The sequence below is a fragment of the Equus przewalskii genome, chromosome 14 (assembly GCF_037783145.1).
Source record: "Equus przewalskii isolate Varuska chromosome 14, EquPr2, whole genome shotgun sequence".
Classification (NCBI taxonomy): Eukaryota; Metazoa; Chordata; class Mammalia; order Perissodactyla; family Equidae; genus Equus; species Equus przewalskii.
This window is the reverse complement of record NC_091844.1, coordinates 28,789,763-28,814,001: the sequence shown is the minus strand read 5'-3', so window position 1 is coordinate 28,814,001 and position 24,239 is coordinate 28,789,763. Positions and strand designations below refer to the sequence as shown.

The window sequence follows — 24,239 nt, the reverse complement described above, 5'->3', positions numbered from 1 at the left end:
AATAATCAAAGAGGCAGGTTAGCAAGAGAAAATCAAACAAAATTTAATAGCATGTATACATGGGAGAAACTCAGGGTAAACTGAGTAACTCGGCCATCTGGCTGAGTCCACCCGTTTAAGTACCCTCAGCTACAGGCAAGGAGCACATAATGATCTGGGGCTTCAAGGGGGAGAAAGACAATCGTCATAGAGATGGAATGCAGAAGTTTGATAAGCAGGACTTTGATAAGAGTGGACTTAGCAAGGATCCCCCCAAGTGTCCTAGATAGTTATCTACGGTGATGGCCTGTCCTGGAGACAACCTTTATTTTAAATTTCTTTAGGCAGCTTGGGGGAAGGTCAGATGCTCTTTCTGGGTCTTTTGAGGCTTCATTGTCTTCAGCTCGAAATAGTCCGCATACCAGAGTGGCACACCTTGGAGCGGCCTGCTCTCAGCCCCATCAGTATCCTTCCTTAGGTTAGGAAAGTTTTCAGCTTTTCTTCCTTCAGATAGATTCTCTGCTGCTTTGTCTCTCTTTTCTCCTTCTAGGACATCTATACTACAAATGTTAGTGTGCTTTATGTTGTCCCAGAGTTGAAATCGTTTAAATTCAATTATTTCACTTCATGGTTTATTTTTAACTCTCATACAACTGATGCCATCAAACACAATCAGTGCACAACTTCAAGTTCATATTTTGAAAGAATATCCAATGGAAAAGGGGCTGTGAACTTCACTCAGTGCTAGGAGTTACAGTGAAAAGCAGTATTTGAGCTAACTTCTATAGGATCGGGGAGAATTAACTGAAACTAACTCAGTGAATCTGAAGGATAGAAAGTGAGGGCAAAAGGGGCACAAGACGGGGCTGAAGAAGCAGAGAGGATTCTAGACCAGGGAGACTCTTCAAGGTCAGAGTCAAGAGTTCGCTTTTATTCTGAAACAATCCTTTTGAGTCATGCTTCTGATCAATGTTCCAACTCGCCTATTAAAAAGAGTTCCTGTGTGAAGAATGGCTTGGAAGGAAAGGAGAGTAGATACATGCACACTAGTCAGGACCTAAACGCAAAAGATCAGGCAAGTTCTGTAAGAGGATGCTGAGGGAAAGAAGGTGACACATTCCAAGATATTCAGGAGATAAGATGAAGTGGACTTCGTGAGGCATGAGATGGAGGAAACGAAGGTCTCAAAGGCAAAGTTTCACAGTCAATCATTTGAACTATAGAGGAAGATCTCTCCAATGAGACCTGGTGAGAAGCACCAGGTGCCCTTTGTGATTCCTGGACGCAACACAATCCAACATTTTCCGTAGAAAGTTGAACAGTACTGGAGGGCTTTTTCACTCAAACTTAGCTCTTATTGCTCACATTTTCCGCGCCAAAACAACACGATTTGAGGAATCGAGCAGGACTCAGTTGGGATAATTAAGTCCTGTCCCCAGCATTGACAGACCATCCTAAAAAGCAGTCCGTATGCCTCATACCAGAGCAGCAATGGCCACAGCCTTGTTTTCAAAAGGATGGGGAGAAATCAGAACATCTCAGACTTGTTTGTTTCGGCTACTGCTGGCGAGCAGCCAGCCAGTCAGTGCCTCCGAGCAAGGGCAGAGGGGCCAAGAGCCCTGCAGCGGCAACAGTGACAGACAGAGACCCCAGTGGACGACGCCCAGGCCCAGGAGCTAAAAGGCGGCAGGACCGAGCCCAGGAGCCAAGGCTTATTACCTTTCGGGGACATGGTTTCCACCCTTCCTCTTGGCTGAAGAACGCCCGGACAAGTAGGGTCCCTGGACTGGGCGTGGCAGGTATGAAACCACTGTCTCATGCGGGCCCAAGATGCTGACCATCGAATGCCAACAGCGAGAAAGTGCCCTGTCCAGGGCGCTCGGGAACAGAACAAGTCCCCCAACTGCAAGCACCTCGGTAGCAATCTAGGCAACCATCATCCTTACTACTGCGCATGCGCTGCTTCCCATCCTGATGACGTCACCACGCCGGCGGCCTGAGAAGCTGGGTTAGTAAACAGGACTCTGGTGGCCACAGCGCCCTCCTTCGCTTGAGGACAGAACTACAGCTCATGCAGATCACGGCACGTTTGTCAAGGCCTTGAGATTTCAAGCAATATGGGACATGGAATGAAAGGTTTTTTTCCCACTTCCCCAGTTCCTTGTGTGGTTGTCCTGATATTTTCCAAGTGCTTACATTCACTCGTATATTTTATATAAATATTTCTTTGTACCTATATGCATAGACTCGATTTCGTGTAAAAGCAGCATACTCTATACATCCTACAATCAACCCTGGACACTGAACTTCCCAGTCCCTTTATTCATACATCCATTCTATTCTTGCTAATGCTTGCATAGTATTACATGGCTTATAATTTACCATAATTCACATGATGAGTCCAATACTGATGGACTTTTAGTTGGTTTCCGGTTTTTTGTCCTCTGTTACAGACGGACTGCAATGTGAACACCCTCGTGCGTGAATACAGCTACTTTTAAATTCTTAGAAGTAGAATTACTAGAAAGAGGACATGCAAACTTAAAATTTTGAAAAGTACTGTCTAATTACCCTCCAAAACCATTGTAACGACCTACCCTCCCACTTACAGTGAAACTTTATTGGATTCCTATCCTGTGCCAGGTATCAGCTAGAGGGTGATGGTATGTATATTGTAGGAAATACCAAAAAATAACTGAGAGTGATAAGAGTGGATCTCAAGGCTACAATTTCCACACAGTATCAGGCACAGGGAGCAGTACCTGTTAGAAAAACCCTTAATCTGGCTACAAGGGGAACAGCAAAGAACACCACGTCCTACAACAGGTCTGAAGGCAGAAGGGGCACTAAATTTCAGATTAAACCGTAGATAATTCGTTTTTTTTTTTTTTAAAGATTTTATTTGTTTCCTTTTTCTCCCCAAAGCCCCCCGGTACATAGTTGTATGTTCTTCGTTGTGGGTCCTTCTAGTTGTGGCATGTGGGACGCTGCCTCAGCATGGCTTAATGAGCAGTGCCGTGTCCGCACCCAGGATTCGAACCAATGAAACACTGGACCGCCTGCAGCGGAGCACGGGAACTTAACCACTCGGCCACGGGGCCAGCCCCTAAACCGTAGATAATTCTAATAGCAAAGGTTTATTTACTATTTTCTACTTTCTGAAAATATCTTACAAACACTGTTAATAATCTTTACAGCCATTTCAGTGCTAGGTAAACGGAGGGTCAGAAAGATCAGAGTTCTAAAATAAAGGAATGAACGAACGGCAAAAAGATCACTAGCTTTAACATTTCTGGGACAATCATAGTGTAACCAAGTTCGAATGCCCAAGCATTTACAATTCGGAAATCTTCTACATTATTAAACATGGATCAATATTAGTAAATTGCTATCTGGAAAAAGAACGACATATGTGAGCACACCATCGTTTGCAAACTTACAACTCAGTACATTCAAGTTTGGTGCTACATTATAAAATATTCCTTTGGAATCTATGAAAAGTAATATCCAACAGGTGTGTAGTGGCCTAAAAGTACATCCGGTACAAACGTCTATAGACACGACTACAGAAAATGTGACATACATCGATCAGAATCTAGAAAGGCTATATGGGTCTTGCACTTCCCATTTGCTAAATGACACAAGCTTGGGGTGGGAACACACTCAGTTGACACAAGAAAATACAGACCTAAGCATAAAACGCTTTTTAGAAACTATGGGAACCAGCAAAGCGTAGGCCTTCCAGGGTGTGAATCCAACCTGAGGTTAAAAAACGCCAGAATAGGTATGCAGGACACTGGAATGGAAAATACAGGAGCAAGGCATATTTGGATCACCAAACAGCTAAGCAGTTGACACTAACAAAATCTGCCAGTGTCTTGTAGGGCCCCAGGGAACACGCAGGAGTGTGAGGGACTCTAGGCCTTAATTAAATGAAAACGTGACGATGGGGAGAGTAAGGAAGAGCCTCAGGGGTAGAAGGACAGGGCATGTTGCGTGAAGACAAGTCTCAGTTATCCCCATGGGTACGAAATGCAGGAAGTGGCTCTATGGGACAAGACAGTGCCCTAACTATTAAAAAAAGGCTTTCTGTGAGTGTAGGGCTTGATGCTCAGTTCCACAGCATTGGACTCATGCTTGGAAGTTTCTCCCAGCTTCACTTAAGATTCTATTAGAGGCTAACATGACGCTGAGGCTGCAAGCTAAGGTTAAATGCCCAGAACTACGGAGAGAAAGTAGTTACAGAGGCCGGGAACCAGGAAAGGCCTAAGTAAGGGTTTGCCTAACTAGATTGGACGTTGAAAGTGAACATTTTCTTGTATAAACATTTGACTGCCACCTGAATTTGTCTTACCACAATTCTTCCAATCTTACGTCACCCACCCTAACCTGCAGTAGCTCTGGATCCCCTTCATTTCCATGGGAACATAGAAAAAAGAGAGAGACTGGTCTAACTTGCGGATATCTAGGATATGTTGTTAGCCTCCTGTTACATCCTCACGTCAGGGAAGTAGGCTATTTGAGGTATGAAGCTGAGGGGCAAAAAATTTCAAACGTGAGCTCAAGCCATATCTCGACACTGCAACAGCCTTCACAATTTCTCCTCGGGTAAACACCCCCGCCATCACTCAAAACATTCACATTTCATAACAGGAAAAATAAGCCTATAAATGAAATGTGTGTCTCTGGAGGTCACATCTAGCACCTATCTTCTCGTGGCCTCTGGCATCTTGGATCACACACCTAGGCATCCGAAAAGTCTGCCACCAAGGAAAATGACTACATGCAAAGATTTCCTCCCCAAATCAGCTGACTCCACATACAAATCAGCAGCAACTCAGCCCTCGCCCACTGTCTCCCAGTCACCAGAGTGGTTAGAGAGAAGAGCACTAAGCAGGGGCACAAAAGCAGAGGCTCCCAGGCCAGCCGGGTGCACTGCACACATCTGCTCCTTAGGCGTGAGGGCACCGTGCAACTCACCACAATGCTTCTCACAGACCCCTTGTAAGTGTCTCCACAGAACCCTTCAGGTCAAGTTAGTTCATGACACTTCAAAATGAACAATCAGCAGGAGAACAGCATGTGATCTGTCTCCCAGTGTTGGATCCTTAAAAACTGAACCAGGAAAAACACGGAGACAAACCCAGAGCATTTGAAAACAACCCATATTCTACAAACATACCGATGAATAACATAAATCGTGTAATATCACATAAAACAAAATGAGACAAAGTAATTTAAGGTTATTCTCTTAAATGTACAGAATTCGTGGCTGTTGCTGGACCATCCAGTGACATTAAAAAATATATACTGAATTGTCAGTTCCGTTAATACAAAGTGAGGCCAAAATGTATCAACCTGTTTCTCAAGAAACCCAAAAATCCACAGGCAACTCTCTTTTTCTGTCCCTTTCACCTTGCCTCTTCCCTATTCTCCATGAATGTCCTCCTCTTTCTCTCACTATTCTCCTCTGCATGTCGCTTGGCCTTGCACACAACCATGGCCGACAGAGAACCCTAGAGGCCCAACGTTCTACAGTGGCTGTTTCCAAGAGGGAGGAGGCTACAGCAACTGCCACACTGGATACACTCAGAGGAGAAGGAAAGGGGAGGACCCCAAATGCCTCTCATGTATAAAAGCGCGGGATGGCAGGAGGCCTGTGTGGCCCAAGGAGCCAGAGGTAGCAAATTATGGGCAAAAGAATTGCAACCCAAGGCTGGAAGAGAAGAGCTCTGCCCTCAGCTGTGTCTCTGGCTCTCTGGCATCTGCTTCTAATGGGCAGATGCCATTTTCAGAAGCATCAGGCACTGGAAAGAAGACCTCTGCTGCTGGGATTGAAAGGAAGTAACATCCAGGAGGGGGAGATGCAAGAGCGAGGCTGGTCCCAGAAACAAGGCCTATAATGCAGAAAAAAGAAAAGGGGAGCAGCAGAGAGATGCAAGTCCAACCTAGCCCAGCCCAGCCCAGTCCAAGGAAGGTAGGATTCAAGGAGAAGAAACTGAAAGAGAAGAGCCTTGAACCACATCATTCCCCACAAGGGGCACTCAACAAACCTCACCCTACTCTTTCACCAAGTTACAGAAAGAACTCATTAATCCCTTCCTTTGCTCCTTAAAAGCTTCATCAAGTTCACAGTTAGATCAACTGATAGGATTTCAAAACAACTGTATTGAGTCAATCTACATGTCCCTTTCCTTCCTCACTAAGGATATTAATTAACTGTACCTAAAATTATAAACGTACAATAATTCAAAATGTATAATTTATAGACTAAAATAATCATGAGTTAATTATATTAATGAACATCTATAAGGAACGTTGAGATGATTCCCTAACATAAGAGCCTGGGGAAGAGAGACTAGCACATGTGGCTCCTAGGATGTCACCTCCCCAGGAGCTCAGCCATGCAGGTGCTGCTGTAGCTCTCCCCCGACTCCCTCCACCCAATCCCATCTTCTTGTGGGGAATCTGGCCGCCCTATTGGCTGTCTCTTACCTTTACACTGCCTGCTCTGTGACATCGTTCTCCCCCTGGACCTACTGCCACCTGCTAGAATCTTGGGGTTTCCATGGAGTTGTCTGTAAATAAATTTGGATCATCGCAAGTGACCAGTGTGACCAGCGACCTTCGTACTGGACACACCGCTCTTTGGCGGCAGCCACTCAGACTTCCTCTGGTATCGTCTCCTCATTCCTTGCATCTGCACTTGATGCTTCCTCTTCTTTTCTCACCATGTCAGGTAGGGAAAGAAACTTTTAAATGTTTTTTGTTATGTCTTTTTGCCCCTAAATTTGGTAGTAGATTCAAAAGAGCATGGAAAAATGAGGTAAAGTATTGAATTAGAAACCTGGGAGAGTAATTTCACATTTTACTTTGACATGCATGAGCTGGGTGACTTTGGACAAGTCGTTGACTCTCTCACAAACTCTGTTTTCTCCTCATCTCTCACATCAGGATATTACAACTGTTGTTCCTTCTGCTCCTTTTCTTTTCTCATATTGAATCTTAAAAGGCACCCAGGTAGAAATGAAATCAGAGACTTCTTGAGAGTGTTCCCTGAGAAACAGAGAGAAAACCTAGGTGATGCAGAAAACTAGCAAAATATACCCAGAGGTTTCATCTGCAATGGTCTCCCTCCACTGACATTTCAACTCTAGTACTTCAAATTTAGGGTGCGTCAAATAGCAATATTCACATGTTCTGGAATTTTCTACTTAAATGAGGTGAAAAGGAAAATAGGGTAGGAGATGGAGAGTACTGGGCTACAGGGGGACTAGTCTTCGAAGGTCAGGAAGTTGAGGATTGTTTTCATCAGCACAGGCCAACAGGAACCTAGAGGGCTGAGAAAATAGAAGAATGAGGAGGAGAGCAAGGAGGAGCTCTCCAGGAAAAAGAGGTGGTTTGGCATGAAATGCTGAAGGAACCAAAGATTTTCAATTGCAGCAGGAAGAGCACAGAGTGAAATGTGCTCAGAGCAGGGCGAAGCACAGTTGACTTGAGCAAACGCTCACATTCATAGCCGAGGAAGGCGAGTAAGGCAGAGGAGGGCATCGCCAGGAAAAGCAGCTTCTCAGACTCAGACTCACTTGTTTGCTTTTTTCTCTTGCCTCTCTGAACATGGATGGCACCTGAGAGTTTGAATATACACATTTCAGAGATCTTTTAGGAATGACACTTCCTATAATCCAGAAACTGATAAAGTCGTTATCCAGAGGGCTGGAGGCAACAGAATTTCTAGTGTTTTATTCTCATTTTTCAACTATGCAGATGTTATGCCTGTTAAAAATAAAACATAAGTTTTAAAAAAAATAATATCCCCTAACTTGAATCAGAAGGACTAATTCCTTACTAGCTGTTCCTTGCTGGGTCATGATCAGAGAAATAAGAACGAGCACAATAACGGAATTCCTTTACACTTAGGATGTTGCTCTCAGCTTTGTACCAGTTTTCACTGAAATATCACTCTGCTCGTATTGTGGCCACATATACATTCACATTTATAGCATTTAATGCCTTTCAGGTGAGTTTTATTCATATAGCTTCTCTGTCTGCACGTAATGGCTAGGAATTCATTCAAGATCACCTTCCACTCTGGGCTGGTTTTGGTAAATAGTATTCACTACAATGGAGCCAGCAATACTCACTTTCACGACACAGTATGTATGATACAGAATTTCATTTATTAGTAAACTTATTATGCTTTGGTGCTTGCTACATACCTCAGTTTTCATATATCAGTATAGTTATTTTTAGTTGTGATAAAGGTTTTCCATGATTTTTTACAGAAATTGTCTTTCTCCCTATAACAGATATGCCACATACAACTTTTATTCATGTATGAATTATTACTAAAATTATAATCATTATTACTATAACTACAGATGAGTAACCCGATGCTCAGAGAGATTAAATTACAGTTTTCTTTCAAAAAGCACTTCTTGGGATGCACACCTTCAGGCAGTCATGTGTAGGTAGGATCAGAAACCAGGCTTGAAGAGGGTAAGAGTGACCCTTTACACCTACCACCCGGACTGACTACTGGGTGAACTCTAGGGAACAGCACGTGAACTGTACGAGCAAACAGACCCTGAAGAAGACAGTGGTAACAGCTGCACTGTTTTCTAAGGGACCAAGAAAACACCTTATTAGGAGGTCTCCTTCTCCCGGGTTCTGGTAGTGGAACAGTCAGAGCAGAGTCCTGGCAAGAAGTCAGGAGACTTAGGCTCTGTGACCTGGTGATGATGCTGCCATAATGGGAGAATCGGACCACTCCAGCTGACCTCTCTGAGCCTCAGTTTCCTCACTCGTACCAGGAGAATGTTAGAACAGAGCATCTCTGAGGTATGCTTCAATGCTAGCAAAGAGTAGACGAGTCAGGACTAGGGGAGGCTCAAGGGAAGGATGGGCAGGGAGAAGGGGGCTTCCAGCCTAGAGAACAAGGTGTGACCCACACCACGTGGGGCTTCTGCACATCTCTGCCGCAGCTGGGAGCACAGGCAGTTACACAGAAAGGAACAAACTGCTCCCGCCCTTACAACCACCATAAAGGCGTGGGTGTTTGCTGTCTCAGTGAGCAGGGGATGAGAGGCTTCCTCATGCAGCAACCTTGAGATGATGCTGCTCCTCAAACATTGTCAGAGTTGATCAGTCTCACTGAGTTTTTCATCAACCTCTTGTTCCCTACAGAAAATTTCCAAAATCCATCCTTACTTGGAACTCCAAACTCCCTGCAGCTCTCTCTTCCTGTGGTGAGCGATGCAGCTTCCCTAACAGGAAGTGTCTGCAATTTCTCCAGAGTCTCTGCTCCAGCCGTCAGTTCAGCATGGCTTCTGCCATCAGCCTCGGGCACCTCTTCCCAGCCACTCATGGGCAGCGCCTACCTTTACCAACATTCTAGCACAACCACGCTGTCTGGAGTGACTGGCCAGAGCCAGAGCTCCACCTCAGCTGCTTCCTATCCGGGTCTCTTTGAGTGGGGTGTCCCAGGAAGCACTGCACAGGAGTCCTCTTCACTCGGAGACTGCACTCTGACTGTCATTGGCCAGGACTCAGTGGTTTCCTCCATGTATATGGCAGCCCAGTATGACAGAACCTCAGGTGCCAATAACCTGGTCCCACTGTATCCATCACTTTCCACCAGCCTTGTTCAGGGAACACCATCTCAGGTTCCAAATCAGGGACACAGCCTGTCACTTCCCTACCAGGAAGGAAGCCAGGTGTACTACTATGATCACGGCACACTGGGGCCTCTGCTGTCTGGAGAACTTGGCCCCTGCCTGCAGTCCTACGGCTCTGTGTCCTACACAGGAGCTGGGGCCTCTGCTCCTCAACCAGAAATGGTGTTGGTACTAAAGGAGATTCAGCCCACACATGTCCTTCCACCAGCCTCCTCCTCTGGGGTCTACTACGCTGTGTCTGCTCCAGCCATCCCACAAACCAGATTTCAAGGTGAGTACAAACAGCAAGAAGGCAGAGAAAGGAGGTCTGCATCCAAAATCAGGGTCAAATCTGCAGCTGGGAAGCGGTGAGGCCACAGACAGGTAGAACTGAAGTCCTGACACTTTAGTGCACACTACCCTCGCTCAGTGCTCCCCATTTCAGACTCGACATAAGAGCACATAATACATGTCAGAAGGGGGCAGTGTAATGCCCACCTACACTTCATGGCTGAGAACCCCAAGAGCACACCAAGGGACCCCACAAGTCTCACTGCTCCATCTGCTAAGTCCCCTGTACCACCAAACACAAATGAACTCCCTCTCCTGATGTACAAGTTCAGTCTCCTGGGAAGGCGCTTCAGAACTCTCATTCCCATAGCGTCAGGTTAACTTTCTGCCACTTTCCTGATACCGGGAATAAGACCTTGTGTCCCCAGATCCCGTCCAAACTCAGTGGGCTAAGAATCTGTCCTTACTTATAAATTTCATCAGGAAGAGCTCCACTCCCTATCCTGGTCCACGGTGTGAAGTGTTCTTATTCTCTCAGGAGAATGCTAGGAATTGTGAAATGTCTCATACTTCAAAAATCTCTTTTACTTTTTAATTCTCCTATGACAATCCTATGAAATAGAAAGAAAACCAAGGGACAATGACATCCAATGATCACCAGTAAGAACCAGAACACTCGCCTCTTACCTCCTAGCACAGGGCGCTGTCCATGATCCTTAAGAGCCAGGAGAAACGCCTTGCCCATCGGGGGAAGGGACGTGGTTGCTGCACTGGTGTCTAGGGGGGAACACCTCACCCACCGAGGACTCACTTCATCCTTGCTTCCTTTGTAGTGGTGGAAACGTCCCTGGGGATGGAGACTTCCCTGGGGCTGCAACCGCCAAGCCAGAAAATTTATCTACAGCAAGCTCCAGAATTCCCCAAATCCTGCAGTAGCAGAAATACCCAGATGCTGCAGAGTGACCCACCAGCTGAGCTTGGGGACATGTCACTGACAGCTCCAGACAAGACTTCTAACAGTGACCTCCTGGCACTGTCTCCAACTCCAAAGAACTGGGATGAGTTTAACACCAACCTTGCAAAGCCCCTGGATCCCGACCAGATCCCAATACAAAACCAAGAGCCTCTACTACAGCCTTTAGAAATTCCTGATATTCTCCAGCTCCTGGCCTGCATCGATCCCCTCGGACCAGAGGACCACCCTGGTTCTGAAAACGCTGATCTGGGAAAGAGTAGCCTGAGTCTTGAGGGCCAAGGGACACTGGACAACGGGACCGAGGCTAGCGGTGGCTTTGCAGACATCGCTACACTGATGGAGGATGGTCACCTTCCCCAACTATTCGACCCCTTGAAAGACCTTGATCAACCCCAAGGCCCCGAGCTGATCCAAGCCAAAGACACAGGAGCCATCGAGTCCATCCAGCTGCAGCAAAAGATAAGTGGCAGAAAGGCTGCCTCCGAGTACACCAGGAAGAACAAACATCAGGCCACTGAGCCTCTCGATGGTGCTCCCAAGGCCAAAATCCAGCCAAAGGACCCGGAGTGCCTGTCAGGGGGAGAAGGGCTTATTTGCAATGCTGCAGCCAGTGACAGGGCTCCTGAGAACGAGGCCGAGCACTCCAACAGCAAACCTCAGAAAGCCGCACCCAGCAGGATCAGTACAACTAAGAGCCATGGGCAGGAAAGGACCAAGAGCACCAGAGGAAACAACTCCAAGAAAGCCGGAGAGAGTCACCAGTCAGGGACTGAAGTCAGGGTGGAAGAGAAGCCAATGATGCCCAAGATGAAGCGGAGGAAGAATCAACCCGAGCTGAGCCAAGAAACCTTTAAGAGGCCTCGAACCAGCCTCGGCCAGCACATGCTGGAGTCGGTGCAGGTGTTTCATGCTCTGGGGAGGAAGAGTGAGAAGAACACCGGGCCCTCTTCGTCCCGGGCCCTGGGAACCTCCAGCAACCCCAAACACCCCCAACCCTGCCCAGCTATCAAACCGTGGCTGGATACCCCACTCAAGCGTCAAGGTCCTTTGGAAACTCGAGTCCAAGCTCAGAAACCAGATGGCAGGGCTGAAAAACAGTGTCCACCTCCATCTTGGGATGAGCTGACACCTCCTGGGAAGGTCAGGTTGGTACCTTTGCCTTTTCTGACCGTGGACAAGCCTCCAGCTTGACCTGTTCCTCGGAGGCCACAGGCTCTGGCCTCACATCGGCCTGCTGTGGCTGACCCTGCCCGGCCTGCTTCCACCAACTCAGCTCAACCAACTGCAGTCAATTCCAGCCACCCAGCTCCTGCATCTTTGACAGGTCCTGCCAGACCAGCTCGGCCAATTTCCACCAACCCCGCTCGACCAGGTTGGACCAACCCCACCCGGCCTAGCGTCCCTCAGTGTCCTGCTTCAAGGCCTGCACCTTACAGAACAGCATCTTGCACTTCTCTCCAGCAGGAGCCCATTCCCACTGCTGTGCTCATGCTCCAGGCCCCGCCCAAGCCTCCCGCCCAGTATCTACTGGAGGATTTTAGCAAGCAACCAATTCCATGGAGGAAACCCGACATTCCAGGGCCAGTGATGTCAGAGCCCATCACACAGGAACAGAGGCCAGAGCGGGAGGCCATGAAGAGGCAGGCTCAACAGGAGCGTGAGAAGGCTGCCAAGTACACCTCTCGGGGGAAAGTGCAGTTTTTCACTGAGAGGGAAAAAGAAATGGGAATTTCTCGATACTACGGCTACGCGATATAAGGCTGCTAGGGCTCTTGGTGCCCCTTTGGGGTCCAGATGTTTTTCTATAGATAGATAAGAGTTATATATTTTGATATTTTAAAAATTTACTAGAACAATAAATAGCAGTACTAGTTAACAGATGAGTAATAAAGAAGCCTTTTGTCTTGGAGATGCTGTTAACTGTGGTTTCTCTTTGGTGGGGGTGGGGATCAAAGGCTTCATGAGAAAAAAGAAGTGACGTTGGATGGGAGAATGAGGGAAAGGCATACAAAATGAGGAAACAGGCAGGAAGTGGGTCCAGGGCTGGGGTAGCCAAAAGGGGAGAGATTTTAGGGGTTTAGAAAAAGAAGCAGGAGTCGTGAATGGCAGAAGTCAGAAGCAGGGCCTGAGAGGAGCGTTAAAAGAGTAAAATTGGAATAGAGTTGAAGATGGCAGCCGACGAGTCTAGGTTGACCAGGACAAATGTAAAAAGTCTCTCAGGGAGGCTGTACTTATGGCTCGTGATCACATCAGTGTTCTGGGAAACAAGAGATTCAGGACACTTCTCCAAAAGCCCTGGGTCACCTCATCCATGAATGACTACGGCTGGGGACGGTCAGTATAAATCAAAAGGGAATCTACGAGATGAATGACCAGGGCTGAGTTACCTTGGGGGCAGCTGATAACAGGGGCCTCCCCATGGGAGCTGCTGCAGCAGGAGGCCCACCCAGGACAGGGCAGGCAGAGAAATCGCCTTTCCCCGACCCCTGTGCACCAGGCCCACGAACTCACTACTTCAGTTAACCTTTGCAACGACACGCGAGGCCAGGGTCACTGAGCCGCTTTACTACTGACGTTCCGCAGTGGGCTGCCGTCACACTGCCTGCGGAGGAGCAAGGCCTCAACTTGAGACCTGCATGCCAGCAGTGCTCAGTATTTGCTAATGCCTGTTGGTGACCAAGCTGGCTTTCAGAGCAAAGCATCTGGACGTTACTGGTGGACGAGATCCAACTTCTGGAGGGGCCTAGAGTTTTTTTTTTTTTAGATGTACTTCATTCTATTTCCCCTTCTGTACAGACTACATCATGTTCCCCACCCAAGTCTAACTGCCATACGTCATCTTACACATCTGCCCCTTACCCCTTTCCTCCTCCTCCCACCCTTTTCCTTCTGGTATCTATGTGTTTATCTTCCACATATGAGTGAAGCATAGGGTATATGTCTTTCTCCATCTGACTCATTTCACTTAGCATAACACCCTCAGGGTTCATTCATGTTGTCGCAAATGGCAAGATTTCATGTTTTATGGCTGAGTAGGATTCCACTGTGTGTGTGTATATATATCATCTTCTTTATCCGTTCATCTCTCAATGGGCACGTTGGTTGTTTCCAAGTCTTGGCTATTGTGAATAATGATGCAACGAACACAGGGGCACATATATCTTTTCCCATTAGCGTGTTTCCATGTTCTTTGGATAAATACCCAGAAGTGGAATAGCTAGATCATATGGTAGTCTTATTTTCGCTTTTTTGAGGAATCTCCATACTGCTTTCCATAGTGGCTGTACCAGTTAACATTCTGACCAGCACTATACAAGTGTTCCCTTTTCTGCACACCCTTCCAACACTTGCTATTTCTTGTTTTTTTAATAATAGCCTTTCTGATGGGGAGGAGGTGATAACTCATTTTAGTTTTGAATGCATTTCCCTAAAAACTAGTCACGTTGAACATCTTTTCATAAGCCTGTTGGTCACCTGTATATTTTCTTTGGAAAAACATCTCTTCATAAACATTAACTTGAGGCGCCTGCCAGGGCCTCCGCAATCCACCTGGTCTGTTTCTGCCCTCTCTAAACATCGCCATCATCCAAAAGCACACAAGAAAAATCCACTGGAAGCGTCGATCACAGGGCAGGAGAGCGGTGGGAGCACGTGAGCACTGGGTCGCTGTTCCACGAGGGCAGGACGTATGTGCCCAAGGGTCCAGAGTCGCATCTTGGGAGGCTTGTAGGGCACCTGGAGGGGGTGAGCCAGGGGAGGGGGGGCATAAAAGGGAATGCTGTGGGGGGGGGGAGAGAAGGGGATAGCAGATAATTATCATGGGAAAATTGGTAATTTACATTTCTAAAATTATTCTTATTAAGATATAATTCACATACCATAGAAATCCATCTTTTGAAATTGTAAATTCAGTGGCATTTAGTACATTCACAAGCACAGGCAACCACCAGCATTATCTAACACATCACATTTTCATCACCCCTAAAAGAAACCCCCCTAACCATTAGAGGCTGCTCCTCATTCCCTCTTCTCTCCAGCCCCAGGCAACTACTCAGCTGTTTTCTGTCTCTATGGACTTGTCTTTTCTAGACATTTCATACATATGAAATACACCACAATATGTGACCTTTGTGTCTGGCTTCTTTCACTTAGCAGAATGTTTTCAAAGTTCATCCATGTTGTAGTATGTGTCAGTCTTTCATTCTTTTTTAGGACTGTAAAATATTCTATTGTATGGATCCACCACACTTGTTTATCCTTTCCTCAGTTCATGGACATTTAGGTTGTTTCCCCTAGTAATTTACATTTATTGAGAATTTATATTGTGTTAGGAAGCACCCCTTGGGTCATCAATTCCATTTCACAGATAAGGAGACAGGCTTGGAGAGTGTCAAGAATTGGCCCAAGGTGAAGAGTCAGCAACTGGGCGAGCTGGGGTTTCAACTCAGGCAGGCAGACCTCAGAGGTAATAGATTCACAGGAGAGAACGTGAGAAAGGTACAAAAGGGGATTCAATGGAAATTCACCCTTCTCCCCAAGTTCCCCGGCCACCCAATTCCTTCCTCCCTTAGACACATTTATTTACTTTTGCGATGCTGTGGATCCTTCCAGAGAAATGATTTACATCCCAACACGGATGTATCACAATTTACTGACTAATGGGTCCCACTGATTTGAAGTGTCACTCTTATGGTACACTAAATTCTTACATTATGTTTGAATTACTCTTTTCATAACTGCCCTGACTGTGTCGCTTGTCTCTAATATTTGGCATTTCTCTAGAATTCTTTTTCTCTTCTTATATATTTTTTAAAACTTCCTCCTTTTCTTATTTCTATTAAGGCATTATCCATTGTGTTCATTCACTCTTGTATTATCTGTAATGTCGTCTTCAGACCTGGTTTCTTCAAAAAGTCAAATTCGAGAGGAAAATAAAAAGAAGGTGAGAGACACATGGGGGGAGAACCCATAGATTAAATAAGATGTCAGAAACCTAACAATGAAATGCAAAGTGTGGACCTAAGTTAGACCTAACTCAAACCCCTAAAAACAATTTCTATGACATTTAGGAGGCAACTGAGAATTTGAGAACTGACTGGATATTTAATAATAAAGGAGGATATTAAGGAACAATAGTCTGACACTTTAAATATACATACCAAAAATGGACAGGTGAAATTATATGATATTGGGCATCTGCTTCAAAAAACTACGGAATACGGTGAAACACGTAGGGGTAGAGAGGAAACACGACAGCCATAAGCTGATAAATATTCAAGCTGGATGAGTTCATGGGTGGTCCACGAACGCCACAGCATTAGGTCTGCTCCTGTATAACTTCAAAATTTGTGGTAATTGTTTAAAAACAGGATGACACTGTGGAAAAGTTTTTGGCACTTTCCAAAGGATAGACATACAACTCCTTTGTGATCCAACATCTCTACTCCTACCTATACATCTAACAGAATTGAAAGCAACGATTTGAACAAATATTTGTACACAATGTTCACAGCAGCATGATGCACAAGAGCCACAAGGTGGAAACAACCCAGCTGTCCATCAACAGATGAATGGATAAACACAATGAGGTATGTATACACAGTGGAATGTTATTTGGCCATAAAAAGGAGAGACATTTTGTTACATGCTGTAACATGGATGAACCCTGAAAACATTATGTTCAGCGAAATCAGCCAGATACAGAAGGAAAAATATTGTATGATTCCGCTAATGTGAGGTACCCAGAACAGGCAAATTCATGAAGACAAGAAGTAGAATAGAGGTCACCAGGGGCTGAGGGAGGGGAAATGGGGTTGTTATTTTGTAATGGTTACAGAGCTTTTGTTCAGGATGATGGAACTTGTGGTTACAGGCAGTGGTGACGGCTGCACAACATCATGAATGCACTTAATGCCACTGAATTGTACACTTATGAATGGTTAAAATGATAAACATTATGTATATTTTACCACATCAAAAAAAAAAGCAAAAGGAATACCCGAGTTCAAGTTTCAATTCTTCCTTTTCTGGGCCTCAGTTTCACCATCTGTGAAGTGAGTCACTGTCACCGTCTATGCTCCGGGCTCAGTGCAGAGGAAGCACTCAGGAGGGGACGTTAGTACCACTCCCACTTCATCAGCAAAGGCCTGCTGTGCGGATTCACTGACTTAACGTGTGTGCACGCACTTTTTAAATGGCAGCTGCTGTACAGGCCTACCTCACTGTACTGTGCTTCGCTCTACCGTGCTTCACAGACGCTGCATTTCTTACGAGACCCCCATCAGCAACACGATTACAACTTGCTGAAGGCTCAGAAGATGGTTAGCATTTATAGCAATAAAGTATTATTTAATTAAGGTATGTACACTGTTCTTCAAGACCTAATGCTATTGAAACTTAACAGACTACAGTGTCGTGTAAACATAACTTCTACATGCACTGGGAAACCAAATTATTAGTGCCACTCACTTTATATTGCGATATTCACTTTATTCAGTGACCTGGAACAGAACCCGCAAGATCTCCGAGGTAGGCCTGTACAAATGTTAAGAGACATTAGGTGTTATTGTTTCCCAAGGCCATGGAACTGGTCAGAAGGAGGATGATTCTTTCTCACTGATAATGCCACACAGGCCAACAGAACGTATGAGTTTCCCTGGTGTGTCCAAAGATATCAGGAAAAGAAAGCATAAAATTTAGAGAACTGTCTTCTACCGAGATGCTTACACGTGCTCTGACAACTATTTAAAATAACTGCTAAAGACATCATGGATATTCCTTTCTTTTCTTTTAGGCTACTACTTTTCTTACTAAAAGTTGACTTGACATTCAAAATATAGAACAGAGGGGCTGGCGCCATGGCGTAGTGGTTAAGCTAGGTGCATTCTGCTTTGATGGCCTGGGTTCGCGGGTTCAAATCCTGGGCTCGGACCTATACTACTTGTCAGCCGTGCTGTGGCACTGACCCACATACAAATTACAGAAGATTGGCACAGATGTTAGCTCAGAGCTCATCTTCCTCAAGCAAAAGAAGAGGAAGGTTGGCAACGATGTTACCTCAGGATGAAACTTCCCAGGCAAAAAAAAAAAAAAAAAAATATATATATATATATATATATGTATGTATATATATAAAGAGAGAGAAAATGGAAGTCTATAGTATTTCTCAAGCATGTACAGAGGCTATTGCCAAATATTATATTTCGATTCAAGTCTCTAATCTCTTTTTGAGACAGCAATTAGAAAAGTGTAATTAAGGAAACCACTTGGTTCCCTTTTTGAAATACTACCCATGAGAGAAGGCCAGCATTATAACTACTGAATTACTATGGTTATTACACTATAAGAACAAAGATGGTCTTTTCACTAAGGGTTCCATTTACCTCTGGTTTGTATTAGTGGCGAGTGTGTGTTACATCAATAATCAGTCCAAGTTCTTCATTCTGCTCTCAGATTTTGCTAGAAACATCCAAGGGGTGAAAACATTCTTCTGGAGCAAGATTCTTCTCCAAACTCTGTCAGAGAGAATGAGGTAAGAAAGAGCAAATGTGTCCTTAAAATCCTTTCTTATACCACCAATTCATTCAAGCCCTGTGATGCTAACAAACAGTGTGATTCAGAGGAAAGTTTCCACTCTTCTGGAAGTTACGAGCTACATTACAATCCTTTCTTCCAGGGATTAGAGGGAAGAAAATAAGCTCACGTCTACAGATTTATTTCTGTATTTGTTTCACGTGGGTTCCCAACCAGACTGTAAACTCCCAGAAGGCAGGGACCACATCAGTGTTGTCCACCACTGTACCTCCAGCTCCAAGTGGAGTGCCTATAAAAAGGCACTTATAAATACTCCTAGAATATCTAAATAAATGAAGGATGGCTCTTACTGCTAAATATTCTTTTCTGTATTTCTTTCATTTATGTACTCTGTTCCATTGATCTATTTGGTTATTCAAGTGCCAGCAACACATCTTTTAAAAAAGTAACAGAGGGGGCCAGCCTAGTGGCATAGTGGTTAAGTTCACAGACTCTGCTTCAGCAGCCCAGGCTTCGCAGGTTTGGATCCAGAGTGGTGACCTAGGACCGTTTGTTGAGCCACGCTAGCTGGCATCCCACATGAAACAGAGAAAGACAGGCACAGATGTTAGCTCAGGGCCAATCTTCCTCACACAAAAATAAAAAACGAATAGACTACTTTTCAGAGCAGCTTTAGCTTCATAGAAAACAGAGCAGAAAGTAAAGAGTTCTCACTTTAATCCTCTCTCCTTCACCCCACACAGCCTTCCCCACCATCAACGTTCCACAGCAGTGTGCCCCATTTGTTAGGATCAATGAACGAACGTCAACACATCATTATCAATCAAAGTCGATAGCTCACATCACGCGTCACTCTGTGTTGTATATTTGATGGATTTCGGCCAATGTACCATGACATGTATTTACCCCTATAGTATCAGACAGATTAGCTTCACTGCCCTAAAAATCCCTTGTGCTCCAGCCACACTTCTAATGTGGCTTAATTTCTGGTACGGCTACATGAACCCCTTCCACTGCTCTTTTTTTTCAGAATTTTCCTGGTGATGTAAGTTTCTTTTGCTATACGAGCTTTAGAATCAGATGATATGAGATGACGTTAAATTTACAAATTAACTTAGGCAGATCTGACAGATCTACGATGCTGAGTCTTCCACAGAACACTGTGAAAGGTTTGAAGACTGGATTAATTACAACAAGGCGTACAATCTCTCCTGTCAGTTTCTTCCAGACTTGGAGCTGGAGGATCATGACCATCTCCAGCTATCTGAACAACAGCCAACCTGAGGTAACTCATTTAGTCACAAACCGCTTAGGAAGCCTTCCTTGATTAACCCTGTCTGTTGTCATTTCCCCCTCCTTTCCATTCCTAGGCATTTCTGCTGTGGCATTTCTGTGACACATCATTTGCCACTTGACAGTCCACTGTGCCTGACACTCGACTGCCAAGTACTGAGGCAGCTTTGCCTTGGGTGACTTCCCTCAAACACCCAGGACACCTTGTCCCATTCCACTGCCACGCAGGGGTCATTCATCTCCCTACCTCTACTGCGTGAACAGGGACTGCACTGGGAGTGGCCCTGCAGCTTCGCAACCCCCTTGATGGCGCCTTAAACAGTCCCAACACTGAAGAGTGCACACAGAACTAGAAGAGGCTTCCTATAACCACGTCACACAGGAAAGATGTTGGCTGTGCGGAAGAAAGGAGACTGAAGACTCTTCCTGCTTCTCCCTGCTGATGTCCTTGAAGAAAAGGGGCTGAGCAGGGACACGGGGGAACCTCAGGATCCCCTTGGAGAGACCGTGGAGCAGGGACCGAGGAGTGAGGACAATCTCGGAGAGGAGGAGGAAAATAGGAGGAAATTCACAGGCACCGCCAATGCGGGTGGGGGTGGGCCGTCAGTTCACTCATTCAACAAAGACTGGAAAGTAGTTATGATGTGTCCAGGACCACGTTTGGTGTTGCCAGATGTGAATCAGAACTATTTGCTTATCTTTAAGAAATCACTAATGTTTAAGTCCAGAGATGCAGAAGAATTGACAGAGTAGGTGAAAACCCACTCCTGACCTACGAGACACAAATTAAATAAATTCCCAGTAGTCAAAGTGGGCTCTCCCTGACACTAATCCACGCTGTGCCGGGCAGGGTGATGAGACATGGAATCTCTTCTCACCTTTTTCATGTCAGTCAAATGCCTTCCCCACCTATTCCTTTCTTCCTTCAAACAAAAACACAGTTTTTCAGAGTTTCCATGCTGAAATCCTGACCTTGCTGATCCGGGGCATTTTTGTGGTTGTGAGGATGGGATGGGAGGGGCTTTACTGGCATTTAGTGGCTGACGGGCATGGGTATAACACATCTTGCCAAATTCAGAACACTCCCACAAGTGGGTCTCACACCTGGATGACTTTTCAAAGTCTTATTCAACATCCATAGAGGTGAAAAACTGTTCACAAGTATCTAAGCCTTAGAACCTAACTCCATTTCACACATAAACACAAAGGGTTTCTTTGCAGTTTTCACGGACATTGAATGTCCAGCATAGAAACCATCTTATCATCCTAGTGAAGACTGTACTTTGTTTTCTTTGGAAATCTACTTAGCGCAGCTCACAATCATTGAAACTCCTGCCACTAAGGCAACATACCCACCCAGATCAGTGAGCATGGGCAGCTTTGGCATTCATGGTGCAAGCAACTGACAATTCCTTTATTTTTAGTGAAGCCATGCCCAAACATTGACATATGGAAATGTAAACACATAGTACTCTATTCTAAATTACTTTATTTTATTTCTCCTTTATTTTATAGTTAGAGCATTACACTGATTTTTTCCCTTAAACTTAAGTGTGGAAGCACGTTGGGTATATATATGAATTTCACTTCAGGAGAGTAAAGGGGATGTTACAAAATATTACTATAAAAAGTGGAAATGGAGTCAGATAGGGTGGGAATCAGAGTTCTGCACGGTGAATTCAGATTTCTGAAAGAATACTGAATTAACTTTTCTTATCTTTTTGATAGGAACTTTGAGAACAAGGACACAAGTCCTAGCTATCCGCTGTCCAACTGGGAGACAGTCTTTCCACCTATTAATACACTTTCTGTGAGCCAAATTTGACATCAGACTGTCTCCCTGCGTACAACGGGGCTCCTTGAAAACGGAATTCACAGCCCACTCAGCGGGTCCCCTCTGCTCTCTGCTTGGCATCTTGCTGCTCCCCTTCTTCAACCCCACCTAGTGACCACCTGTTCTCCCCTTCTTCCTGTTCCCCATCTTGAAAATATGCAAGGCAACCAAACAGAGCAAAGGTCTCCACAAACAAGGCCTAAAACCACAGATGGCCAGCCCTTCTCTAGCCCTGATAAGCCAGCCCAGTCCTGAATGCTAAGGTTCATCGATACTCACACGCTGACCGAAATCGTTTAGATTCAGTTCTTTCACTTCACGGTTTATTTTTAGTCCTCATACAACTGAAGTCATCAAATTCATTACGTGCGGACCTTCAAATTCATATTTTAAAGGAAAATCGGATGGGAAAGGGGCTGTGAACTTCACTTAGTGCTAGGAGTCACACTGAAAAGTAATCTTTCAGCTGACCTCTGCAGGATGAGGGAGAACTCACCGAGGTCAACCCCGTGAATCTGAAGCACACACAGTGAGGGCAAAAGGGGCACAAGACCGGGCCGAAGAAGCAGAGAGGATTCTAGACCAGGCAGACTCTTCAAGGCCAGGGTCAAGAGTTCGTTTTCACTCTTAAAACAACGTTTTTGAGTGATGTTTCTGAGCAATGTTCCGACTTGCATATTAAAAAGATTTCCTGCGTGAAGAATGCATTGGAAGGAAACGACAGTGGATACACGCACACTAGTCAGGACCTACATGCAAAAGAACAGGCACATTCCGTATGAGGATGCTGAGGGAAGTCAGGGGACAGGTTCCAAGATATTCAGGAGGTCAAATGAAAGGGACTTCATGAGGTATGAGCTGGACGAAAGGAAGGTCTCAAGGAATAAAAACGAGCTCACTGCACACAACAGCAAAGTCTCACAATTAATCGTTTGAACGTGTAGAGGAAGAGCTCTCAGATGAGACCCGGTAGGCAGCTACTGCTGCCCTTCGTGATTCCCGGCAACGACACAATCCAACATTTTCCGCAGAGAGTTCAGCGCTTGCGGAGGCCTTCTTCACTCACACCTGGTTCTCATCACTCACATTTTCCGTGCCCAAACAACACAGTTTGAGGAACTGAGCGGGACTCAGTTTCGATATTTAAGTACCGTCCCCAGCACTGACAGACCATCCTAGAAAGCAGTCCCTCTGCACTTGACCCGAGCAATGGCCAGAGCCTCGCTTTTAAAAGGATGGGGAGAAATCAGAACATCTCATACCGTCCGTTTCAGCCACTGTACGCGGAGCAGCCAGACGGTCAATGCCTCCGAGAAAGGGGCGGAGGGGCCAAGCACGCGGCCTCAACAGTGACAGGCAGAGACCCCAGTGGACGAGACCCAGACCCAGGAGCTGAGAGGCGGCAGGGCTACGCCCAGGGGCCAAAGCGTCTTACCTTTCGGGAACGTGGTTTCTGCCCTTCCTCTTGGCTGAAGAAGGTCCGGAAAAGAGGGGTCCGCGGACCTGGCCGCGGCGGGCATGAAGCCATTGCCTCATGTGGGCCCCAAGATGCCCCCCTGCCGCCAAGACTGACAGACTCCCCAGTCCGGCGCCCTCGGGGTCAGAACAAGACCCCCAACCGCAAGAACCTGCGTAGCAAACCAGGCAGCGCCCAAATCCCTACCACAGCGCATGCGACACCGCCTGGCCTGATGACGTCACCAGGCCGGCTGCCAGAGAAGCCCGATCAGGGAACAGCACTCTGGCGGCTACGGCGCCCTCCTTCGCCGGAGGCCGGTAGAACAGCTCATGCAGATGAGCGCACGCTTGTCACCGCCTTGAGATTTCAAACACTGCAGGACATGCAATGAAAAGTGAAGTCAATTCCCCCAGTTCCTTGTGTGCTTCTCCAGATATTTTCCAAGTGCTTACGTTCACTCGTATATTTTATATAAAGATTTCTTTGTACCTATATGCATATCCTCTATTTCATGTAAAAGCAGCGTACTCTACATGTTCTACAATCGACCTCTGACCCTCAACTTTCCAGTCCATTTATTCATACATCCATTCTATTCCTTTTAATGCTTGCATACTATTCCATTCAGTACAATCACCAAAATTTATGAGTCCAATATTGATGGACTTTTAGTTGTTTTCAGTACTTTTGTCCTCTGCTACAGAGAGACTGCAATGTGAACATCCTCACGCGTGAGTACAGCTACTTTTAAATTCCTAGAAGTAGAATTGCTGGAAAGGATATGCAAACTTACAATTTTTAAAGTACTCTCTAATTCCCCTCCAAAAACACTGTAACAACCTACTCTCCCACTTAGAGTGAAACTTTCATTGGATTCCTACCCTGTGCCAGGTATCATGTTACAGGGTGATGCTATGTATATTTTCAAAAATACCGATAAATAACTGAGAGGGATAAGAGTGGAGCTGAAGACTAAGATTTCCACACAGCATCAGGCACAGGGAGCTGTCCCTGTTAGGAAAACTCTGAATTTGGCTACAAGTGGAACGGCAAAGGACAGCATGTCCTACAGTAGGTCTGAAGGCAGAAGGGGCAATAAATTTCAGATTAACCTGTAGATAATTGTAACAGGGAATGCTTTTTACTTTCTATTTTCTAGTTTCTGAAAATATCTTACAAACACTGTTAATAATCTTCACAACCATTGGAGAGCTAGGT

At 45.6% G+C, this 24,239-nt stretch overlaps 1 protein-coding gene, 1 long non-coding RNA gene and 1 pseudogene across 3 annotated transcripts in view; 1 reads left to right on the top strand and 2 right to left on the bottom strand.

The window, feature by feature from the left end:
- DUSP11 (dual specificity phosphatase 11) overlaps window positions 1-24,239 on the bottom strand; it is a 79,771-nt gene that overhangs the window by 42,287 nt on the left and 13,245 nt on the right. The window contains exon 1 of one of the 2 annotated variants that reach the window (XM_070572376.1): window positions 1,699-1,955. The exons of the other annotated variant lie outside the window; for it this stretch is intronic. The gene's annotated coding sequence lies outside the window, so the exon portion shown is untranslated. Of the gene's footprint in view, window positions 1-1,698; window positions 1,956-24,239 lie in introns of those variants that run through there. 2 annotated transcript variants of the gene reach the window in all.
- LOC139075520 (uncharacterized protein C2orf78-like) lies at window positions 6,568-12,812 on the top strand (annotated as a pseudogene).
- Window positions 14,854-23,273, bottom strand: LOC139075521 (uncharacterized). Its single transcript, XR_011525965.1, has 3 exons — window positions 22,998-23,273; window positions 18,285-18,416; window positions 14,854-15,360 (listed from the first exon to the last, which is right to left on the bottom strand). It is a non-coding gene; the product is annotated as an uncharacterized lncRNA (long non-coding RNA).